Source organism: Vicugna pacos, chromosome 4, assembly GCF_048564905.1.
Source record: "Vicugna pacos chromosome 4, VicPac4, whole genome shotgun sequence".
NCBI lineage: Eukaryota > Metazoa > Chordata > Mammalia > Artiodactyla > Camelidae > Vicugna > Vicugna pacos.
Genome location: NC_132990.1, coordinates 53953273 through 53977145, shown reverse-complemented (window position 1 = coordinate 53977145; position 23873 = coordinate 53953273). Strand labels below are relative to the sequence as shown.

At 33.3% G+C, this 23873-nt stretch overlaps 1 long non-coding RNA gene and 1 other non-coding gene across 4 annotated transcripts in view; both read left to right on the top strand.

Annotated features, from left to right (window-relative positions):
• LOC140696108 (uncharacterized) overlaps positions 1-23873 on the top strand; it is a 375098-nt gene that overhangs the window by 2067 nt on the left and 349158 nt on the right. The window lies entirely within an intron of this gene.
• On the top strand, positions 15007-15197 carry LOC116280420 (U2 spliceosomal RNA). The gene has a single exon (XR_004189807.1). It is a non-coding gene; the product is annotated as a U2 spliceosomal RNA (small nuclear RNA).

Genomic DNA, 23873 nt, shown 5'->3' with positions numbered 1-23873 from the left:
ACGCAATTTGAAGAATTTGAAGCTATGTAAAAATCGCATTCTTCATAAACTTCTGCACACATGCATGCTGATGGAATTTTAAGTTTTCTTTATATTCATCAGGTTATAATCATCATTTTTTTTAATACTCAAGATATCTAGAAAATGGTTAACTGAAAATGTGTGAATTAAATTCCTGTTTTTAACTCAAAGTAGGGGGCAAAATATGCTGGGGTAATAACATACTGTGTTTCTATGTTTCTTTGGTTCATTCAGAGAAGTCTTGTTCCTTCAGTTGATTTTAGATTTGAGTCTGAACCTATGAGCCTCTTAATCACTGAGATAATTCTCAGTGACTGCTAATTGCTTCCAAAAACTTTTTAGGCTATTAGAAAAACTTTGATGTTTAAATTGTCTGTAAATCTCTGTTGACACTGAAGGAATGTGAGAGAACTCCTGCAATAAAATCGGCTTCCAGTGGGAATGCTCTATTCTGTTAGGTAACAAATGGACCTTTGATAGATTTTTGGTTAAGTGCAATATTGTAGCATAGTAAAAGAAGAAAACAAATGTAGTAAGGAGGAGAGAAAAGAAAATAGAGAAAAATATGCACAACTAAAAGGGGTTAAAGAAAAGTTTTGAGGGGAAAAAAATAGAGCTGATAGAATTAGTGGTGGGGAAAAATAGAAAGGATAATGAAGCATCTTTTCAGCGTATAATGGCCTTAACAAAAAAGAAACTAGTTAATTTTCTCTTTCTGGTTTAGAGTAAATGATGAATAAGCTTTGTAGCCAAGATGCATTTGCTAAAGGTCTTTGAGTATAACAGCCTCAGGTTTGTTTTAAGGGTTATTCTTTCTTGACTTACAAATTACCAATTTAAAAAAAAATATATGATTCCATTTTAAAATGTTTATCTTTGTAGTTCTTCCATAGAATTACTGTCATTAAAGTATTTATTTCAAATGTAAGTATTGTGCAAGCACTCAGAGTGAAGTCGCCAAAAATCATTTACTATATTTGTTAGCTGATAATTACTGATAGCTTTCTGTATCACTAGTATTCTCTTGTGCTTTTTCACCTTTTTAGTGCTTTTTCACCTTCTTAGTCTCATTTATTTTGACCAAATTACTGCAAGGAAAGAACTGAACCTCACAGAGGACTTTTGCATCCCACAAGTCACAACTAGATAAGCCAAAAACAAAATCTGGAGTTAAAGTCAAATTTTCATGATTCCAGTACCAAGATGAGGTTTTGTTTGTTTGTTTGTTTTTTGGTCTGATAGCCATAATTGTTGTAAAGGTAATTTGTTCACCACCAGTTAGTTATTAGTCAATAATAAAGCAGTTTCTAGGAATAGAGATGCCATTCTCTTTAATTCACCAAACCTTCAGCTAGATTATACTATCCAGATGCCAAAATCAGTTAAAGGACTTTGGCTAAGTACTGCAGAAAGATCAGATCAAGTGAAAATACCAAGAATCATCTCAATCCCTGAGAAAGGAGAATGTTAGCTTGGAAAAATAAGGGAAAAAAAGCAGGCAGTATCTCTCAAATATTCACAAGGTTGGTCTATTTGCATGTGTAAACTTTGGAATGGAAGGGAAGCTTGGGCAATCCCTGGAACTACTGCAGGGGAGCATGAATGGAGTAGCTAGAAAGTCTTGTGTGGTGACTTAGCCAGCCAAGCATTTATTTCTTTATTCTATCCCATGGATCTTTAAGTAATTTTAGACTCTGTGATAAATATGTATGGTTTATCCAAGAGAGAGAAGATTTCTCTCTTTATTTATTTTTAGTTCAGTTGAACCCTGACTAATCAACAGTTATTTTTGCCAAGTTGAACTGCAATATGAGGGGTTACTGAATCCTGTAAATCGTAAAACTGAAAAATCTTGAAAATATAATGTAGGAAACAAAAGGAACGTCAACTTTTTCTGTAATACATTTTGTTACTAAAATTTCTAAAACAAAAATGCCAAAATCTTGTTAATTATTGGTTGTGAGAACACAGGTGTTTTTTATTATTATCTTTTTTCTGCATTTTAAAACATGTTGAGCAATAAAAAAGATCTATGTACTACAGTGTAAACTTATATATGAAAAAAAATGCTTCCCTGTGAAATTATAAACAAACTAAGAGTCTATAAATCCACTTTGACTTTGTTATGACTTTTAGATTATTCCAACATAACGTTACGTTTGCAAGTAAGATCCAAAGGTCTGTGCTAAAAAGACCATGTAGGTATTCATATATATCAAGCTCTTGGATGAAAACATTCATGAAAAGCTATCTCTGTTATTCAAGACAGTGCTTTTGGAAATATTTAATTTTAACTCCTTTCTAAAATACCATGTTTGTTTAATTTTATTTCATGTTTATTTTTTCTCTGTTCAAAAAAATCCAGCTCCTTACACTGACTAGCATTAAATATGTTTAGCCTAAAGGGCAATAAGTAGATACCAATATTCCTGAGTCTACAACTCACACTGTTACTCAATAGTCATGTGACCTTATCTAGTCCTTACTTTGCTTATTTGAAAAAAGAAGAGTAGCAGGTGTTGAACTTTACAAAATGAGAATAGATATTCTCAAATGTTTTCCTGTTATTTTTGCTTAAGATGTGAAGGCCTTTGTTTAAAGGAACTCTCAGAAGAGTAACGAGATAAAGTGTTCACTTCTTATAGTAAAATATGCTAATTTATGGACACTTTGAAAATAATAACTCATCCAAAATTCCTACATTGCAAGGAATGGAGTTTGGATATTACAAATTATTGGTTTGAATTGTAGACTGTAGTGTTCCTTAGTTGATGGGCTATATTTTTTAAATGGTGTTCTTGAAAATAGAGTTTACTCTCTCAAATTACATTGCCCAAATATAAGCACATACAGCTATTTACATTTAAATTAGTTAAGCATTTTAAAACTGAGTCACACCAGTCACTTTTAATGTATTTAATAGCCACATGTGGCTAGTAGCCACCACTGGACACTACTTCATTGCAGAAAGTTCTATTGCCAGCACTGCTCTAAAAAGTTAAATAGATCCCAGTGTTGTGCTGGAGCTGCGTATGTGGATGATTATCTGCATGTTAGCAATGCAGAAGGAAATCATTGTTGTGTGGTAAAAAGAGAATCATACAGATTTGTTCCTAGCAAGATTAGCATGAAAACTGAAAACTGCATGAGTAGGATGACTGAACCTAGAAAGAGTTCGATTAATCATAGAAATGTTGAAAACAAAAAAATGTTTTCTCATGTGTGTAAGTCTATAGATGTCTGTAAAATATGGATACAAATTTCCCTATTAAAAAAAATCTCTGACTTTATAAATAAAGTGGGTACAAGGAGTTGGTAATTATGAGGGTTAGTGTATATGTAGGAGGTAGAAAAAGAAGGAGAGAGACTTGAGTGTGGTGCTTGTTACAATCAGCAAGTAATGTCAAAGTTGATGCATTCTGCATGAAGAGAGCAGGCTGTGCAGGCTCTTCCAGCTGTCCCCTCAGATGTGGACCCTGTGGATGCCCTACTAAGTGTAATGGAGTTTCAGAATTTAATGAGCCGCACTTGTACCAGGTCTTAGTTGACCTTCAAACCAAAAAACAAGTGTTTGGGAGGCTTTGGTGAAAAAGAGGACAGCATGGAAAGGAGGTGGGAACTGTTTTACTTTGTATAAGCTCTATCATTGAAATATTGTGTGACATTGCCCTCAAAAGGTAGTCATTCTCAAACAGGAATAAAGTGAAAATTTCTATTTTCTTGGTTTTGTTTTTTCCTCTGTTAGTTTCATCCCCCCTCATCTTTACTGAGGAATAATTCACAAATGAGAATCGTACATAAAACTGTATAACTTGATGTTTTGATATACGTATACATTGTGAAATAATCGCCACAATCAAGTGAATTAATATATCTGTCACTTCACATAATAACCATTGTCGTCTTCTTTCATTTACTTATTTAATTTTATTTATATTATCTTCATAGTAAGAATGCTTAAGATTTACCCTCTTAGCAAATTTTAGCTATGTAATACAGTATTGTTAACTATAGTCATTTTGCTGTACAGTAGATGTCCAGAACTTATTCATCTTTCATAAATGAAATTTTGTACCCTGTGAACAACATCTCCCCATTTCTCCCTCCTCTAGGCCCGTGGCCTACTCTCTGCTTCTATGAGTTTGACTGCTGTTTTGACTATCTTGTTACTGACAAAATCTGCTGACTCTGTGTGATGACTAAGAAACAGTCGTTCTTGCAGTGTTTGTTTTGTTTTTTTGTTTTGTTTTGGGTAAACAAACTTTATTCTAGGAAGAGCAACTCATTAAGAAATAAAACCATTTTAAAATTTACGTGTATGTACTATTTATGGTTTCTAAAGAACAGTTTAGAGCTTTCACTTTTTAAACTTAAGTAGTTGTGAAAGGAATAAAGCCAACCACAAAATAAGAATCAACAAAATGCAGTAATCCAGTCATAAAGGACAGTCAAATGCACTTACATGGATTCAAGAAATCAATCATTTAAGATACAAATAATAAGTAGTTCATTTGTATGTCCTTTTTTTTTTTTAATTCCACATGTATGCAATATCATATGGCATTTTTCTTTCTCTTTCTGGCTTACTTCACTTAGAATGATGATCTCCAGGTCCATCCATGTTGCTGCAAATGGCATTATTTTATTCTTTTTTTGGCTGAGTAGTATTCCATTGTGTATATATACCACATCTTCTTTATCCAGTCATCCATTGATAGACATTTGGGTTGTTTCCATGTCTTGGCTATTGTAAATAGTGCTGCAGTGAACATTGTGGTGCAGGTGTCATTTTGAATTATATTTTTCTCTGGTATATGCCCAGGAATGGGATTGCTGGATCACATGCTAAGTCTGATTTCAGTTTTTGAAGGACCTCCATACTGTCCTCCATAGTGTCTACACCAATTTGCATTCCCACCAACAGCGTAGGAGGATTCCTTTTTCTCCATGCCCTCTCCAGCATTTATTGTTGTATACTTTTTAATGATGGCCATTCTGACTGGTGTGAGGTGATTCCTCACTGTATTTTTGATTTGCATTTCTCTAACAATTAGTGTTGTTGATCATCTTTTCATGTGCTTATTGGCCATCTGTCTGTCTTTGGAGAGATGTTTATTTAGGTATTCTGCCCATTTTTTGATTGAGTTGCTTGGTTTGTTTTTTTTTTTTTTTTTGATATTAAGGTGTATGAGCTGTTTGTATATTTTGGAAATTAGTCCCTTGTCAGTCACATCATTTGCAAATATTTTTTCCCATTCTGTAGGTGGTCTTTTTGTTTGGTTGATGGTATCCTTTGCTGTGCAAAAGCCTTTAAGTTTAATTAGATCCGATTTGTTTATTTTTGCTTTTATTTCCATTACTCCAGGAGCTGGTTCAAAAAAATATATTGCTGTGATTTATGCTAAAGAGTGTTATGTGTATGTTTTCCTCTAAGGGTTTTATAGTATCTGGTCTTAGATTTAAGTCTTTAATCCATTTTGAGTTTATTTTTGTATATGGTGTTAGAGATCATTCTTGTAGTATTTGACTTGTTGATCATAATTTGAGGCTCTTTCAGGGAGCAATACTTGACTTAAAATTACTAACAAAGTGATGGTATTTAGGAATTAATTTTGAATTTTTTGAAAGTAGGTGACCATTTTTACATAAGATATTGATAATTACTTTAATGTTGAATTTTGACTGCAGGAGGAAAGAGTTTAACATTTTAAATGCTTGACGTCTTTCTCAAGCAGATAAACATGTATATTCATAATGTTTCATTTAATTCCAAATGTATTCTAAATGCAAATTCTTGTTGTACAGACAGAAGTCTCTGTTTTTCTTTTTTTTCTATGTCACATGTATTGCCAGCTGTGATGATAAAAGTTATAAATACATATACCACACAGCTAAGACTTGGTAAAGAAAATTGCCACATTAAATGGCATGGATCATCAAACAATTCATTTTAATATTGTAATAGTTCTTAGGAGAATCATGCCACAACAGTAGCCTATAAGTAAAGATGTTAAGAGTATGTAAAATACTACTAGTTCATACAAACAAAATTCTGACCAGTTTATCAAATCATGTTTGTCATATCTGGAGGAAAAAATGAACTACAGAAATTTCCTCCCATAATTTAATACTGCCCCTAATATCCCTCTGAGATTTAATAACAGCAGGTAAATTTTGCCCCCTAAAATAATTCATATTGCCCAGCCAAAGGAAACAGATTTATACAGCATTGCCTTTCCTAAGGAAGATATTTCCTTATTTTACTTCCCTGATGTAGTGGGAAATGTCATTTCAGGAGGCTTTTAGGTGACTTCAGTGAACAGAAAAAGTAATGATTTAGATCTGTAATTTAAGTAATAAAGGAATTTCAAATGAATGTTGACTTTTAAATACCCTTTTATAGTGTTCACTATCCTTTATTTATGTTTACAATTCATATAAGGAAGTAGCAATAGTAATGGAATGTGTATCAGATGCCCCTAATATGCTACCTCAGATCTCAGCCTCAATAGATTGCTTTCTTCTCCTCAGTCACCTCTGTACAGACTGACTGTTGGTAATGTTCATAGTTACATCATCATCAAGGGAGGCAGGGGTGCTGGCTCTTCCTCTTACTTTCAGAGATATGTGTAGCATCAGGCCACAGGTCTTGGTATCTGGCTTCACTATGGAGAATATAAGGAGCCAGGTGATGAAACTGGGAATTGGAGAGGAGTGAAGTTTAACCAGGGAAGGAGAGAGGATGGGAGAGCAATGCAGGTAATCACTCCTCCATCCTTTCTCTTTTGGCTGTATAAGGCACAGTGATATCCCACATGAGTAAGTGACCTGTTATGTCTATGCTGAAGGAGTAACCAGTTTGGTTACATTCTGTCTTCTGTGCATTTCACTCTCACTTCCTGTGATTTGCATCTACTAATAAAGATTTAGTGCTTATGTTTGCCTTAAGTAAAGGACACCTCTAACTCAAGGTTGTCTTCCTCTTCCAGAGGGGCCTAATCCAAAAAATCATCAGTTATAGGGATTGTAGCTTGAAAGAGTTATTAGATTGTGGGCTTCAAACATAGAAATTGTGCCACAGCTTGCTGGCCAGCTTCCAGCATAGCTGGTTGGTTTGAATCCCATTCAGAGAAATTTGATTAGTGGTTAATCAATACAAATTACCTAGAGGAAGTTCGTGTAAGGTATATAGTATCTCTAGTACACAGAACCCAATATGACAATGGATGTTCTTTTTGTTAATAAGATAAAACATAGCAATTTTTCTTTGATTATGGAATAGATGGAGCATTATGTATCTGTCCATGTAATCTAAAGAAATTTTACTTACCTGGCAGTCTTATGAATTTTGCTGGGGTTTATCAACCATCCTTGCTGGTACAGATATGAATAACACTACAATGGCTTCCAACTTGCCATTCAAGAAGATAGAATTCATGTAGTGAATACTTTGCATATCAGAGAGTAGAGATACGTACTAACGCTAAATCCTGGCACACTCCCTGATGGCATGGCAGGAAGTTCAGTTACCTCTGTCCCTCTGTGTACTCTTTCCAACTGGGCAAATCCTTTCTGGAATTTATGGGACAGGGAGGTATAAGTATGAAACACATCAATTCCTACTACCTGATCAGATGTGGAAATGACAGCAGTATGTTGAATTGGGCAAAAGGGCTCTCCATAAGATCAATTCACATTGACCAAACTCCAGTAGCTCAGTCCAGGAATTTAGTAGGAAAGTGGCTTGGGTTTTTATGTCCAACAGAACAATAACTGAGTCTCTCTAGTCTCTGAAATTCTATAGCATATTTGGATGGTTACATATGATCCTAAATCCTTCTTGGAGACAGAAAGACCTCAGGTCCACCCCTGAGAACCTTTTTCCTTAAGGCAGTTGAGTTTAGAGTAAGGAGGGAGTAGCAATCAGGGTATACAAAGGGAGGGACCAGTTTCTTGCCATTAAGGAAGTTTCATTTATTTTTCTTTTTGAATAGTTCAGCAGCTGCTTGCAGGTCAACAGAAGGATTTTCTAATGTGTTCAATCTTCTAAAAGTCATATATCCAGTGGCAAGATCATCACTACTGGCACCATCTGTTTTCTGTTTGGGGACTTCCTGACTCTGCAGTCACAGACATGTTGTTTCTAAATGGGGCCATGAGTTTATGCCCTTCACTGGCATGGGCTTGTCTTACATAGAGTGACATTTCTGAAAGAATTTAGTTTAGTTGGAAGCATTTGTTATTCAGTTGTAATGATAACTCTTAGCCTTTCATCAAATTTTAACATAAGGACTGTAGGACTTTTCCAGAAAAGTATGGCTGATTGCAAATTTACCAAGATTGGGGTCAGTTTCACATTCTCCAGTGGGTCACATTCAGTAGCACTGTAAATCCAAACGGAATTTTAATAAATGCCTCATCTGTGGTTTAGCATGTGAATTTGTCTGTTTTGGAAAAATCTACCTGAGAAGGCATATCTCCCTTATGGAAACCAGGGCACATTGCTAACAAACCAGACAAAACAAAACAACATATACCAAAAAACTCTGAAATGTTTTCTGTTGTCTCTGAATTGATCTAAAGTTGGCAATAATAGACCATGGAGTAGACTGAAACGTAAGACAGCCCAGCTGTAGACATTCATCATTGACAAGCATTGTGTTCCCCAACCCTTATTTTCCAATTGATTAGAAGTTCTTATGATTTACCTTGTTTCTACACAGAGTGATCGTGAAATTCCTTTTAATTCATGCTCAATGTAGGTACACATCTGTGTAACTATCTTTTGAAATGGGAGTGAACCTTTTGAACACATAGAATGAGTCTTACATAAGACCTAAGGATGACTACCAGATTAGTGAGGAAGACTCCTTTTCCCTTCTCAGTGAAGAGTTAGCAGAAAGAGGGTACTGGGGGGGGGGGAAATAGAGAACTCTTTTCTATTATTTGGCCTGTAACCACCAACCTGTACTTACTCATTGATGAGTAAGGTCCATTCATTAGCCAGTTGACCGCACAGTTTGATGAACATTTTTACTACTTACTCCTTTGAATTTAGCTCAAATCCTGTTAGTCATCCCACAAAACCCTCAACCTTCCTAGTCCACAGTCATTTCTCTGTCACCATCCCATCCTCATTGCCAAAATTGTCAAGAACTGTAAACAGATGTTATGCTACTTGTATGCTAATAAATTATCTTCATACTTACTAGTAGAAGACATGCAGCTCCTGGGTCATGCAAAAACTTTAGTACAGCATAGCAAGCAGTAAGTACAGCAAGCAGTAACTGGTCACTTCAGTCCTTCTTACCCTTATATCCTACGAGGGTGTTTTTGATGAACCCAGATAGATGCCTGCCAAGTAGCTATAGGTGAGGCACCTTACCTAAGGAGCCCAAATCTTATATTATGGGCAACAAGTCCTTTGTTTTGAGAGAATCACTATCTCTGTCTTCTATGACTGTTGACTGTATAAGCATCCTTGAAAATATTTCCCAGAACAAAGAACTGCTAGTGCTTCTACTTAAAAGAGAACCATGGAGAAATGTCTCATAACAATTAAAATCATCTTACATCACGTGTGGTATATCCTAATGAACATATCATACTGTCTGAAGAAAGTCATTTTGTTGTTGTTAGTTTAGTGTTAGCTGAATATAAGTTAGGATAAATTGTTTGATAATGATGTTCAGATATTCAGTGACAATGATACTCCTTTTTGGCCTCTTCTATCAATTGCTGAATGAGGGGTGCAGAATGTCCAATTATGACTGTGGAATGGTCTGTTTCTACCTTTTCTATTTTTGTGACATGTAATTTGGAGCTTTGATATTAGGCACATAAATAATTATTATTATTATGTTATCTTCCCAGTGAATTGATTCTTAGCTATAATGAAATGTCTCTCTTTATTTCTAGCAAGGTTATATTGAAATCTAACTTTACCAAATATTAGTATAGCCATCTCAGCCTTCTTATACTTATTATTTATATGATGAATCTTTTTTCAGTCTATTTACTTTCAGTCTATCTTTGATTTTTATATTTGAAGTGTATCTCTTATGGACAGCATAAAGTTGGATTTTGCACTTTCCTTTATTTTGACTAGCTCTGGTTTTTGATTAGAATGTTTAGCACATTAACTTTTAATGTAGTAATTATGATGTAATTGCATTATAATGTAATAATTGATTTTCATCACAATTTTGATTCTGTGATCAAAGTCAGATTTCTTTTATAGTAATCAATAATGTGATGCTAAATTTTCTATGAAAATAACTAGCATAAACAAAATAATTTTGTAAAAGACAAGTTGTAGGGCATACATTACCTGATATCAAGACTTACTGTAAACCTTCAGTCATCAAGACAGTGTGTTGTTGGTGAAAGTATAGACACAAGTAATGAATTTAATTGAGAGTTCAGAAATAGATACACATATATGTGGCCATTCGATTTTCACAAATACATTGAAACAATTTAATGAAGAAAGGATTTTTTTCAACAAACTATGTTTTACTATTTTAAAATCCACATGCTTGAAAAATAGTGTAAAGAAAGAAAACATTGACCAATACTTTATATTATACATCATGTATGAAAAATAACTGAAATGGATATAAGTCAAAATGTAAAACTTAAACTAATAAAACATCTGGAGGGAAATCTAACAGAAAAATCTTTAATCTTTTTGACATTTAGCTCAAGATTGCTTATACATAACCAGTAGCATAAATCGTAAATGAAAAATGATAAGTTGGACTTCATTATAATTAAGAACTTCTCTTCAAAAGTATTGTTTAGAAAATGAAATTCATGTCTCAGATTGGGAGGAAATATTTGTATATTTTATATATATATACATATATATATATATGCATGCACACACACACACATACTACATCCAGAATATATTTAAACATTTCAAAACAATAATAAAATATGAACTATGTAATTTTTTTTAGAAAGTAAAGCTATTAGAACAGACAATTCACCAAAAAAGATAGGTATATGGAAAATGAGGTCTTGTAAAGGTGCTCATCATTATTAGTTATTAAGGAAATGCAAACTAACACCACAATGAAATAGCACTACACACCTATTAGAATTGCTAAACTAAAGATGCCATCATTATTATCATTATAAGACCAATAATACCAAGTTCTGGAAAGAATGCAGGACAACTGGAAATTTCATAAATTGATGAAAAATGCCAAATGACACAGGCAATTTGGACAATTGGTTGCCAGTTTTTAAATTTTAACATACGCACTTCATACATCCCTGCAACCCCAAACCCAAGTTTTGCCTCAAAAATGAGAATGTATCTTAATACAAATGGCTATTTACATATATTTCTGATGGCTTTTTACACGATCAGCCAAATCTGGAAATAATGCAGAAATGCTTCAAGTGGTGAATGTATTTTAAAAAATAGGACAAATTCATATAAAGGAATACTATTTACTGATCAGTAAAAATAAACACTACTGATTAATGCACTAACACAGAGTAATTTTAAGTGCATTACGCTAAGCAAAAGAGGTCAGACTCAGGGCTATGCACTGTTTGATTCCATTTCTGTGAGGGAAAGGAGATGAAGAATTAAGTAGCTAATGTATACTCGGCAAAAATAGAGATTATAGGATTATTAGAAAAGCAGGGGATGGGGATAAGTAATGTTAGGTGGTAGAATCAAATTTAAAACAGGTTGGCAGTGAAGGTGTCACTGTAACAATTCACAAGTAAGTTATCAATAATAATGTCATGTAAAAAGGGTATCAATCCAGGATTATTTCCAATGTTTTGTGGTAGCACAAAGCAAGAAACTATGTCTCTGACTTGAGTATTGAAACATATATGCATAACCAATTCTCTTTAGAGGTAAGAAACATTATAGTTAAATATAAAATAACTTCCATGTTAATAAGATAAAGGACTCTAGTCCGAAATTTCAACATTTATGAGGATACAAAGATGAAAGTCCTGCTGCATATATTGCATGTATTTTTGTTTGGGGGAGGAAGATGAAGGGATAACATGTAACTGAAGGAGATCAGGAGACTGAAATAAGGAAGCTAATCTTCTAAAATGCAATATCATTCTGTAGAAAGAAAGGGATTCATTTAAAATTTACAAGAAGACAAATGGCATAATCAGATTTGTAATAACTTTTATTGCACCTTTTTTAACACTGTCATGTGAGTTCTCCTGACAGTGAAGTCTTCTGACAGCAGGAAATCACAGAAATTGAATGAAGTAAGCAGACAGTAAAAACATTAAGTAGCACTGGAACTGCATGACTAATCAGTGTAACCTAGAGCTGATTTCCTATTGTACACTCTGTAACCTTGTTATCACCTATGTTCTCACCTTGAAGATTTTGTAAAAGTGAGAATATATTTTCAATATTCAGTGTAATGAACGCTTTATTCCACTTTCTTGTGATATATTTTACCCCTTTTCTCTAGTTTTGCTCAAAACTATTATACTAAATCATTTTAATGTGTGTATTCTGATTTTGATACATGTTTATTGTAAAATAAGAAACAAATACACATGAAAGAAAAATGAAAAATGAAACCAGGATATCACTACTATTAGTACTTTGTTTTATTTAGTTTCAGGTTGTTTTTCCTATTTGTGGCTTTTTTATGGATGGAAGTAAAGCTAGCTTTAATGAATAGTTTTATCTTGCTTTATTTTCATTAAAAATTTTTGTCAGGAATATTTTACTAAGTCATTCAAAAATATTTGAGACTTCTGGTTTTACCTGACACATGTAAAGAATTTGGAAGTAATCATACCTATCTTCACAACAAGAAAACATGCTCAGGAAAACTGAATTGAGTTAGCTGCGACATAGAAATTGGACAGAAAAATAGCTTGAGATTAAACTGAAACATTCAGTTACACAATATTATGGAAATAAGTGTTTGATAGATTTAAAAATGACTTTTTATGTAGGTTTCAGGATTTATATAATGTTTTTGAAGGAGGATATGGCATAACACATGTGCCTTTCAGAAAAAAAGCATATGTTACATATGTTTCTAGAAACTAGGAATCCATTATAGAGTCTCAGGAAATGTTAGACACTTAAATATTTGTTAATGCTATAGAAGAATGAAAGCCAGTGGTACTAAGGGGATCTTATGTTGCTATGCCTTTTATCATATTTTCAAAGTCTTTCATGAGGGAATTGATGATGCTAGATAGATGGTAAATGTTTTTGACTTGGAGATGAAAGCATAAAAACACTTTATCTCATTTATTCAAAGATGAAAATTTTTTTCACATTTTTATTATCCTAGCTGGGGATTTGTCTTATAATCATTACCAACTTAAACTCGTTGTTTGTCAATCAGCCATATGATGTTGAGATACACACACACACACACATACATACACATACATACATACACACATGTATGAGATACATACTCTCAACATATAAATATGAGAAGATCAATCTCTTTCTCTCTCTATATGTACAGATAGATACACATGCTAGAGAGAGGGGGAGCGAGGGAGCCATATAAGGACAGAGAGAGATTCCTTGTAATTTGAAAGACATTATAAGCATTCAATATTTAAACAATGTAATTTGCATGTAGAAAACCCCAAAACTAGAGCAGCCCAATATATGATAAAAATCAGTGTATAAAAGAATCCAGAGAAATGCAACTTTGTATTTCATTTTTTTACAATGGGAATGAAATACAAACTTGAAGTGACATGGATACATTCTTTCAGTTTAATTAACAATGCTTTTATTTTTAATGTATAAAATAATGATATTACAGTTAGTGGCATTTTAATTTCAGTAAAATACAGAAATTAGATATGAATACACGGTTACAGCATAATACTTCTCTCAGGCGGTGATAACCTCCCTAGCCTTCAGTTTGTCATCTGCTTAAAAAAAAATGTAGTATTTCATTGACAGTATTTTTATAAGGGTTTGTGGGATGGTGTAGAGAAATACGCTTTGTAAATGTCAAGTTTCTGGGCAGGTGTAATGAATTATTTCCTGTAATTAAAGCATAAGATAAGATTATCAGAATTAGAAATTAAAGTTTAATGAATATGGGAACATGACATTTTACCAGCTAGAAATCTCTTGAAATTGTCATTCAAGAAATTAATGAAAACAGTGTGGAACCAAGAATATATAATAGGTAGTTCAGTGGAATACAGTATACGACTCAGAAGGAGAAAATAAAATATGTAATATATGATCAAAGAGGCATCATTAAATAATGATGAAAAAAAATCTATGAAAGTATTGGGATAAACTGTTTATTTTAAAGAATAAATTTAAATAAATTTAAATGTTTCAAGCCTCCACATAAAGTTTCCAAATCATTTAAAATATTTTTTAATTTAAATTCAGGAGTATTAGAAGAAATCATTGAATATTACATTTTGGGAAGCAGAAATGACTTTTTTTTTACATAATTAAATATATTTTCCTCTACTAATATTTTCATTCTCTTGTTTAAAAAGTTAGATACAAAAATACTACAAATTAAATTTTGATTTATAGCCCCTAATTGTTATTGTCATTTACATATCTAATTACATTATGCGAGGATAACTCTAATCCCACACTCAACCGCTCTGAAAATAATTCAGGTTTTTAATTTGAAAGTTTTGCAGATAAATTGAAGATAGGTTGTTCTTATTTTAATTTGCATTTTAATCATTAGTAGTCCTGGGTATTATGTTTTATTGAACATTTCTGTATTTTATTCTATGGTCACTTGACATTTGAGAATTATTGTGCAATACCTAGAAAATTCCAAATTCTAATTCTGTAGTTCTAAGATGATATATGTAATAGTATGTGACTCATAAGGATGTTGAGGCAAATGAATGAGTTTTTGTATGTAAAGTGGTTAGGATAGTCTGGCATATAATAAATGTACATCAACTGCTAAGCTATGATTACTTTTATAGTTATTTCTAATAAGAATATGGTTTATCATTTCTCGGCCTTTTGGCTAAGATCAAGTGTAGTATCTGTTCTTATCAGTTTAGTATCTGATACGTCCTCCATCTGAGGACAGTATATTAAATGGATTTTTGGAGCAGGGAATTGGAATAGGAGCTTGCTCGGCCCACTCCATGCATTGACCTGGAATTGCAGTATCTCCAGGAACAGTGTATCACCTTGGGAAAAAAAACAGGGGTTGAAAAAATAAACTCTGAGTTTTCTATTTCCTTCTTAAAAAAGAATACTATTACTAATATTGACATAGTATATATTTATTAATATTTAAATAGCTGTCATGTTATAATAACTGAAAAACAAATTAACCTGCAGCATTATGTAAATAATACATGTTTTCCTGTCTTTTCTTACTTTTGTTATAAGTATTTTACTTTCTAGCAGCAACTACCTATTGTCTGTCTAATATATAGAAAATATTATTTTAAGAAGTATAGCCAAGGTCCCACTTTGAATGTAAATCCTGTCACATATACCTAAGTGTATTTAAGTAGCTAATGCAGAGATCCTCCTTGTTTCCATATGGGCTCAGTAGGTCAATCTTGGACAGAACTGAAAAAAACATGACTTGACATAGGTAAGCGTGGTTTCATAGCACAACCTTAGGCCTCTGTAGAGAGAGGTAATTCTGACAAAGTTGTGTATGTAGTAAGATTTGACTCCTGGAAAACTCAAGTACCCTGGGGGAAAAAGGGGTTGCAAGCATAGAATAAAGGAGATACTGTCGAACAAATGATTCCACACCTGTGCCTGTGTGTGTCACTGAGTGCCAGAGGTAGTCATCTGGGAGGACAGTTAATCCATCACATTGATAACTCGGATGTCAATTTGGGGAAGGTAGTTCAGCCCTGAAGGGTGGCTATCTGGAGATACCTGCAAAAGCAATCAACAGAGAGTGGCAAAGAACCTCCACAGGCACCATGAGGTATTTAGAACATAATTTAAAGAAAAAGCAAAGTAAAAAAATAAATTTGTTTAGTGAACACACCTCAAATAGCTCTTGAGGACTTCAAGGAACAATTATAAGGTTAACTACAGTGTATTTGAAAATGCTTTTCTAGTGCTAGAGGCGAGAATCAGCTAGATGAATCTGTATTTTAAATCAGTAGATTTCATTGCAAACAGCAAATGCTGGAAAACCTTTGAAATTAAGTCTGGTGATATGAATCAAACTTCAAGCATCAATGTGGGGATAAAGTGAGAATAAAAACGCTGTCCTCCCCACTTTCAATAAGGCAAGAAACTTATAATCAGAGTCAAGAATCAGTCGGGACCAGAAATGGAGCTACAGAATAACGCATAAGGAGCAAAAATGATAGATGAAGGATATCACTTATCACCTGACAATCAATGAAGAATAAATTGTCATCTGTGTCAAAAGACTGCTTTTATTGATCAACCAATCTTTGTCAGCAAGTTGAATTATGGATAATGTTAGTCACTGCTGTTCTGTTGCCAGACTGCCTGCCCACCTGGTTCCAAGGAATGTCAGAGAAAACAACTTATTTCCCTTTACACAGTGATGGGCAGGGTACAGAAAATGAAAAGCCTAACAGGGTTGGGTGACACCACTGCGACTGGGGATAGCATGTTGTATAGTCCGGTCTAGCAACACGTAGGTGAAATGAAAAAGCCTTTTACCTTGGCAGCTACTTTTAAGAGACAAAGAGGAACGTCTATAGCAAAGTAAAGGGTTTGTACATGTCCCTGACCTCATTCAGGAAAACTTAAGAAAAAATAATTCTTATTTTTTCACCTCAACAAACCGAACCTTACTTTATTTGATTACACATTTGTTGTCTTCATCATGTAAAAGCAAAGACATCACTTATCATCTAGACACTGCATTTATTTTTTTAATATATATTTTTTCTAATTTTTTCATGCTTAGAGACAACCCAATATCATTTTCCAGAGAGTTAATAAATTTCAAACACAAATAAGATGTATTTTCCCCTTTTTCATAACTGTGTATTTACTGTATAACATAACGTTCTAGAAAACTTAAGACATATACATAAGCAAACAAAAACATATACTCAGTAATACCCACCCCCACACACGCATATTTTACTATTTCATTCAGTTTCATTTCCCTATCTGATCAATATAGTCCAGGTTTCACATTTTAAACTATTGGAAATTTGTATTTTATTTAATTGTTAAGATATGAACCTTATCCCTCAGTTTGTTTTAAAACATATTTTGCCTTTTTTGTGTATCTTCTTAATAGCATCAAGTTCTGAAGTTTTTTTCATTTCTCTTGGAATTATTATTTTTGTGTATATATATGTATAATTTTTAATTGCTATTTTAGTATATCTACTCTTATTCAGGAATGGGATAGACTTCTTTGTTTAGGTTTTTTATTCTCTTCACTACAGGTTACTGATGTATTAATACCTATACCAAAATGTATACATGGGTATTTTATATTTTTGTATAGAAAAAATTTTATTAATTTTATTTTTCTATTTTGGTCTCTTAGTGGGCACTGCAAATATATACGAAGTTTATATTTTCCTATATTTATTTATTAAGTGATTAAATGATCTCTCATGCCCTAAAAGACTTTTCCCATCTCATTTTCTTACATTTTCTAGGTAATCATGTTATTTAAGGAGTATATTAGCTAGAACTACCAATGCCTATAATTTATTAAATAACGATCAAAGTTATAGTATGTGGAGTGGTAAAATTTTCCTAAACTTAATATAAATTTTTCCAGTGCTATGTAGACTTATTTTTACTATATGCAAGAATTTTTATGCCGTTATGAACACACACAAAATCAGGAATAGATGCTAAAATTATAAGTATTTGTTTCACTTAGTATGTATTTTATTAATAAATGTTCTATAGTAGATATCCCTTTTAATAACTTTTATTTGTTTTAATGAATTGTGATGAACCCCCCTTCACTATAATCTTATCTTTTTAGAAAATTGTGTTTCACTGTTCTTCTGAAACTCAAACATTAGGTTTAAGGGATTAATAGTCTGAAGCCATAAGAAGAGAAATAGGGAGGATAGCTGGAAAGGAAGTACTTAACTCACAGGAAATAACCCCTGTGAAGAATCTGAGCTCTGCTGCCTTACTGTAATATTTTAAATAACTTACTTAAGCATTTACATCTCCCACAGGAGGTGTATTTTACTCCAGGGTGGTGGATATGCCTGAGGTTCATGTGGTGCACCCCTAATCATTTGTGTAATTCAAGGGCTTAGGCTCCTTCTGAGGAAAAAATTGATCCTGATTGTTTACATCTTTTTTTGCACAAATTTCTTCCTAGCCGTCGCATATTTCTTACTAATTCTAAAGGGGAAAATGAGGATATTCTGAAACTACAGCTTCTAAGCTCTTATTGGCTGAAAGTGTTACTTAGCATAGTGGTGCATTTTCACTTACGTCAGTTACACGTGCACTTATAATATGAATTGCCAGCTTTATCATATTATGATCCTGGATGTGACTGGTTATCTTTATACCTTTATGGATTTAGTGGATTTTATTCCAGAGAGAGTGTAGAAATGTTGTAAGTTATGTAACTAAGTAACGAATTGGCCTACAGAAGCATTTCGTGTTAGCAGTACAATCTTTCCTTCTATTTTTTTAAATTTGCCTTTCACCAAAGTTCTTGTAGTTTCTATTTCTTTACGTAAATCATTTCACACATCTGCTTTACATGTTGATTTCCAGAGTGCGTGGGGATTTATCACATCTGTTCTGGATTTTTTTAATTTACTCCTTCATTCATTCTGATTGAAGTCATTTTATTAAAGAATGGCACGATTGTGTTCTTGTCAGTTTTCCCTTTAGTTTCTAAATATTCATGACATATTTTGTGCTCTTATTGTTTAAAGAAGATTTATGTTCAACTAATGTTCAGTATGCTTTAGATGTTTTTTCAAAATGGTCTTATTTCGTTTGTGTATTGATTTTTCTTGAATTATACTATTATCTATTAATATTTGAAATATTGCACTGATTTTAATATCTGTCAGACTTTTTATAGTAAAATCCTCTGAGTTACTTAGTTAAGGCTTGTTTTTATAGACTACTTTTTGTTTAGGTTTTTACTTAAAATTTAAATATCTTAACTATTTAATTTGGAAATTGGTTGCTATATCTGATACAGTGGCTCTGCGGTGTTAGTCTTTTAATTCTCCCAGGGGGATTGAGCAGGTACACCTCTAGTTTAATTCTGAAATGGACTTTTCCTTTCTTATCTGTTCTTCCTTGTTTATCTGTCTTTTTTTCTTAGCTCATGATATCTGTTTCAGAGAGTTTATTATTTTTTTTGAGAAAATAAAACTGTCTAAGCATTTGAATTGCATGAGAATTTTAACTGTCAAACTGTGATGTTTGCATAATGGATGTTTGTTGCAATACTGTTTGTAATAGCAAATTACTATAAACATTGGATAAATCCTTCAATAGGGCTGGTGTTAATAAATTATGAGGACCCTATTCAGTGGACTATTATGCATATGATCGAAGAATGAGCTATGTGCTAATATAGAAAACTACTTAAGATATTATTAAAGAAGAAAGGCCATGTTCACAAGAATGCATAGAATAGTGAAAGGAGGAGAAAAGGGAGTTCTGATGATTCTGTTAGCCGATAGTGAGACCCCTAAATTAGGAGGCCCACCGAAGTGTGGGTCCTTGCCTGCTGGCTGGAAAGAATTCACAGCTGATGCAGAGGGACAGAGTGAAACTGCTTTTATTTCTCAAGAGAGGAAAAGGAAAGAAAGTGCTTCAACAGGGAGAAAAAAATGTGCTCTAGTGAGGAAAAGGCACTCAAGCGAGCTGTCAGCCAAGACGGCGCAAGTCGGGCTACATGGACTTCTATGGCTTCTGCCATCATGTCCTTGTTCCACATGTGATCGGGCCAGTCAGTCCTTATACAGGCTTTTCAGTCCTTGTGTGGACTTTTCCGGTTGTTGTCATGGCAGTTGTCAACTGTCATGGCACTGGTGGGTGTGTTATTTAGCATATTAATGTATTACAGTGAGTGTAGGGTGAGGCTCAAGGTCCACTGGAAGTCAGAGCCACCATCTTGAACTCCATCAGTTCTAACCAGTTTTTGTTTCTTCTCTGCAACTGTGTCCTGAGACTTAGATAAAAGTAACTGGTTTCTAGTTGAGGGAGGGGCAGGGGTATGATCCTGGGGGCGACAGCCTTGGTAACAAAAAGGAAAGTTGCTTTTAACCAGAATGCCTGCAATCTGGTGGACTCAGCATCCCCCCAAAAATCCATCTCCAAATACTCTGTTCATCCATGAAAGTTTTAAAGGGAAATGAGGGAATAATCTCAGTTAATTGTTGAGGTAGGTGGTCAGAGTCATTCCCATCCTCCAATGCCTGCAGGCTTGTTGTAATCAAATGCTTGAGCCTTCTATGACTCAGGGAGGCCTGGGAGACTTCAGCTTTTCTGTAAACAAGAGGCAAGGGTTGAGGGGCCTGTAGGGTCCTGCTCCCTTTCAATTCTAAGGACCAAAGAATACAGAAAAAGAAATAAATACTTTCCTGGAAGGAGAGTGGAAGCTCCCACTAGGAGATAAAGGAAGGCTAGAAGAATACTACAATGGCTCCAACTTGTTTATGAGAAAAACAACCAGCAGGAACCACTCGATTAGAGAGTTATGGTGCAGCACAGCCTAAGCCATCAGAATGTCTGGAATAAAATACAAATAATTTTTAAAACAAGATCTCTCTTCTAGAATATGGAGATGAGTCCAAAGGATAATACTGCTGAGATCAGAATTCAAATTGAGCAGGGCTGGCCCAGAGTAAAGTAGAGGTTCAAACAGAGCTTAAGGAGCAGGGTCAGTAGAGAGCAGATCTTATTTGAAACTTTTTTTAGTATGTGTGTATATATTTATCCAAGTGGTGTATATATACAGACCAAAGAATTTCACAAACTGAACACGTCTGTTGTTGAAGGCCAAATTGTGACCCTCACAAATTCATATGATGAAGTCCAAATGCCAGTACCTCAGAATGTGGCTATATTTGGAGATATGATCTTTAAAGAAGTAATTAAGCTAAAATGAGGTAATCAGGGTAGGCCCTAATCAAATATCACTGGTAGTCTCATAAAAAAGAGGATATTTGGATACAGACATGTACAGAGTGAAAAATCATGTAAAAACACAAGGAGGAGAAGATGTTCATTTATAAGCCAAAGAGAGAGACCTCAGACAAACCAACAGGGCTGACACTTCGATTCTGAACTTCTAGCCTCCAGAACGTGAGAAGAAAATTTTCCATTGTTAAAGCCATTTGTTACAGCAACCCTAGCAAATATACCTGTGTAACCAACACTGAAATGACAAACAAAAACAACAGAATATTAATCCTTCAGGGCCAGACATGGTAGATAATAGAGAAGTTTTGAACCTTTTTATCAGAGTATTATATATGGGTATATATGGGTGTGTGTATGAGTGTGTATATATAGAGAGAAAGAGAAAAATACCTATTTATTGATGTATATAAATGTCAATTCATTAATTAAGATGTGTTAAATATGCTACTGTGTATGTATACCTGTGTGCATGTATATTTGACTTTCAAACAAATTCAGATTTAAATTATTTGTTGTCAAAAAGAATATTGTAGTGGAATATGTCATTAGACATATATAGAGAAAGTCATGGAATAATTAATATATTCAAATGATTTTGTATTTAGTGATTTACTGAAAAGAAATATTTAGAATTTAGGAAATCATAAAGATTTTTAAATATTCAACATTGATTTTTCCAGAGATTTGAGGAAAATACTCTTTATTCTTAATTATCTTTTACTCCATAATTTAGTTGATTGTCATCATGTGTAAGTTTTAGGAATATCATACAAAGTTAAATAAAAATAAATGCTTACAATGCAAACTAAGTAATTGAGAAAGCTTTGAGATGCTTTGTAATAAGAAAAATCACTTCAAATTATAATAATTGCGAAAAATATATACTTAATTTTTCTGATACGGAAAAATATAGTTGATTTTATTTATGATTTTTTATTCAATATTGGTAAATTACTTACGAATTTTCATAATTTAGTTATAGATTTCTTAGGTGGACCTAGATTTGTTGACTGGAAAACTTAGTACTGTGAAGATACCAGTTTTCTCCAAGTTGATTTATACTTTCAGTGTGATTCCAGTCAAACTCCACTAGATTTTGTAGATATTGGCAAGCTGAATCTAAACTTTATATTGAAATGCAAAATACCATGAGGTATATATCATATAAAAGAGTTGTATCAACCCAACAGAAAAGTAAGATTATCAAATAACCTTAGCTCAACCTTAGCATTTTCATTAAGGCATAGTCTATAATTTAACATGTTCAATAAAATGCTTTTATTACTATGCAAGTTGTATATGAAATGTTGCATTTGAATAAGAAAGGAACACTTTCTGTTTTCTAAAGAGGCTTTCAACTAGATCAAGATGCCCCTCCACATTGTCACTTCTCCATGCAGTATCATATCAGTGGGGAAACCTGAATACTATTTAAAAACTGAAAAATTAATTTTCCAATTTATAAGTGAGTTATAGGCAAGGAAGTTTATAATCTAAAGGATGACTTGTTTAAAAATCTTCCAAGAGAAACCCAGTGAAAAATAGGTGATGGATGCACTAAAGAAGCTGTTAGGAATCGCATGAGGTGAGAGTAGAATTTGACAGGTTTTAAAAGATCATGAAGATCTTTGAGTGTTCGTGTATGAGAAGTATGTTATTGTGTAAGGACTTGGGCTCTGGAGTCAGACAGACCTAAATTTAAATTACTGTTCGTACTTGCTCTGCGTAACCCTGTGTATATAGTGTTATATAAATTTTCTGTGACTCTCGTTTCCTTTTGGTCAAATAAGAATCATTAGAAATAGTATATAACACATAGAACTGATTAAATCATATGAAACAATCCAGGTAGATATTTAACAGATTGCTGGGCTTTCTGAAAATAAATTGTAGTTGCTGTGTGGAAAAGAAAAATGTGAGTATTAGAGAAGCAGTAGAATTCTTCATATTTTACATACTGAAAGTTACCAAGTCATTATTCATAGCATTGCCTCAATTCTAATCAGTTTAAGCCTAAAGGCAATACTTGAGTTATATGATTTGATGCCACCTGGTAGAAAACATTTCTTCAAAAATGATTCACTGAATAGGCCCATAATATATCCATCACAAATTTCAATTTCCCATTTCTCTAGAGTAAAATAATTATATGTTACCAAGATTTTACCTGTTTATTCAGAAAATTGAGTAATAAAGCACTTATAAAGAAAACATCATTTGTTCTGTACTAGACCCTTTACATGGTTTATTTTATTTAAACATTTTACTCTCTCAAGGTTAGCTATTCTAAGTCTCTTAGTTGAGAAACTTTATTTTAACTAGAATGATCAGTAAATTAAAATAAATCACCATTTTCTTTAATATTAGTTTCATTTTTACCTCTTAATTTTGACTCCAGGAACCTGCATTCATTCATACAGGCTCTGTTGTTTATACCTACAATCAGTATATAAGATCCTTTATTTTGAGGTAACAAATCACCATTTGATTTTTCACAATAGAAGATAAGCATTTCCCAGAGTCCTGAATATATCAACTCCTGCCCTCCCTGAAATCTTAACCCGTCTGACTATTGTTTGTTAATGTTTTTTGTTCTGTATTCTCTTAAACACAGTCACATTGCCAGCACAGAAGAGTTACTAAGACCCACTGCTACTATGTAATTCAAATACTTCCACTTAATTTTGTGAAAATACTCATAATTACTCCTCTTTACCTTTGTTGTTATTGTTTACTTAGCTGAGAA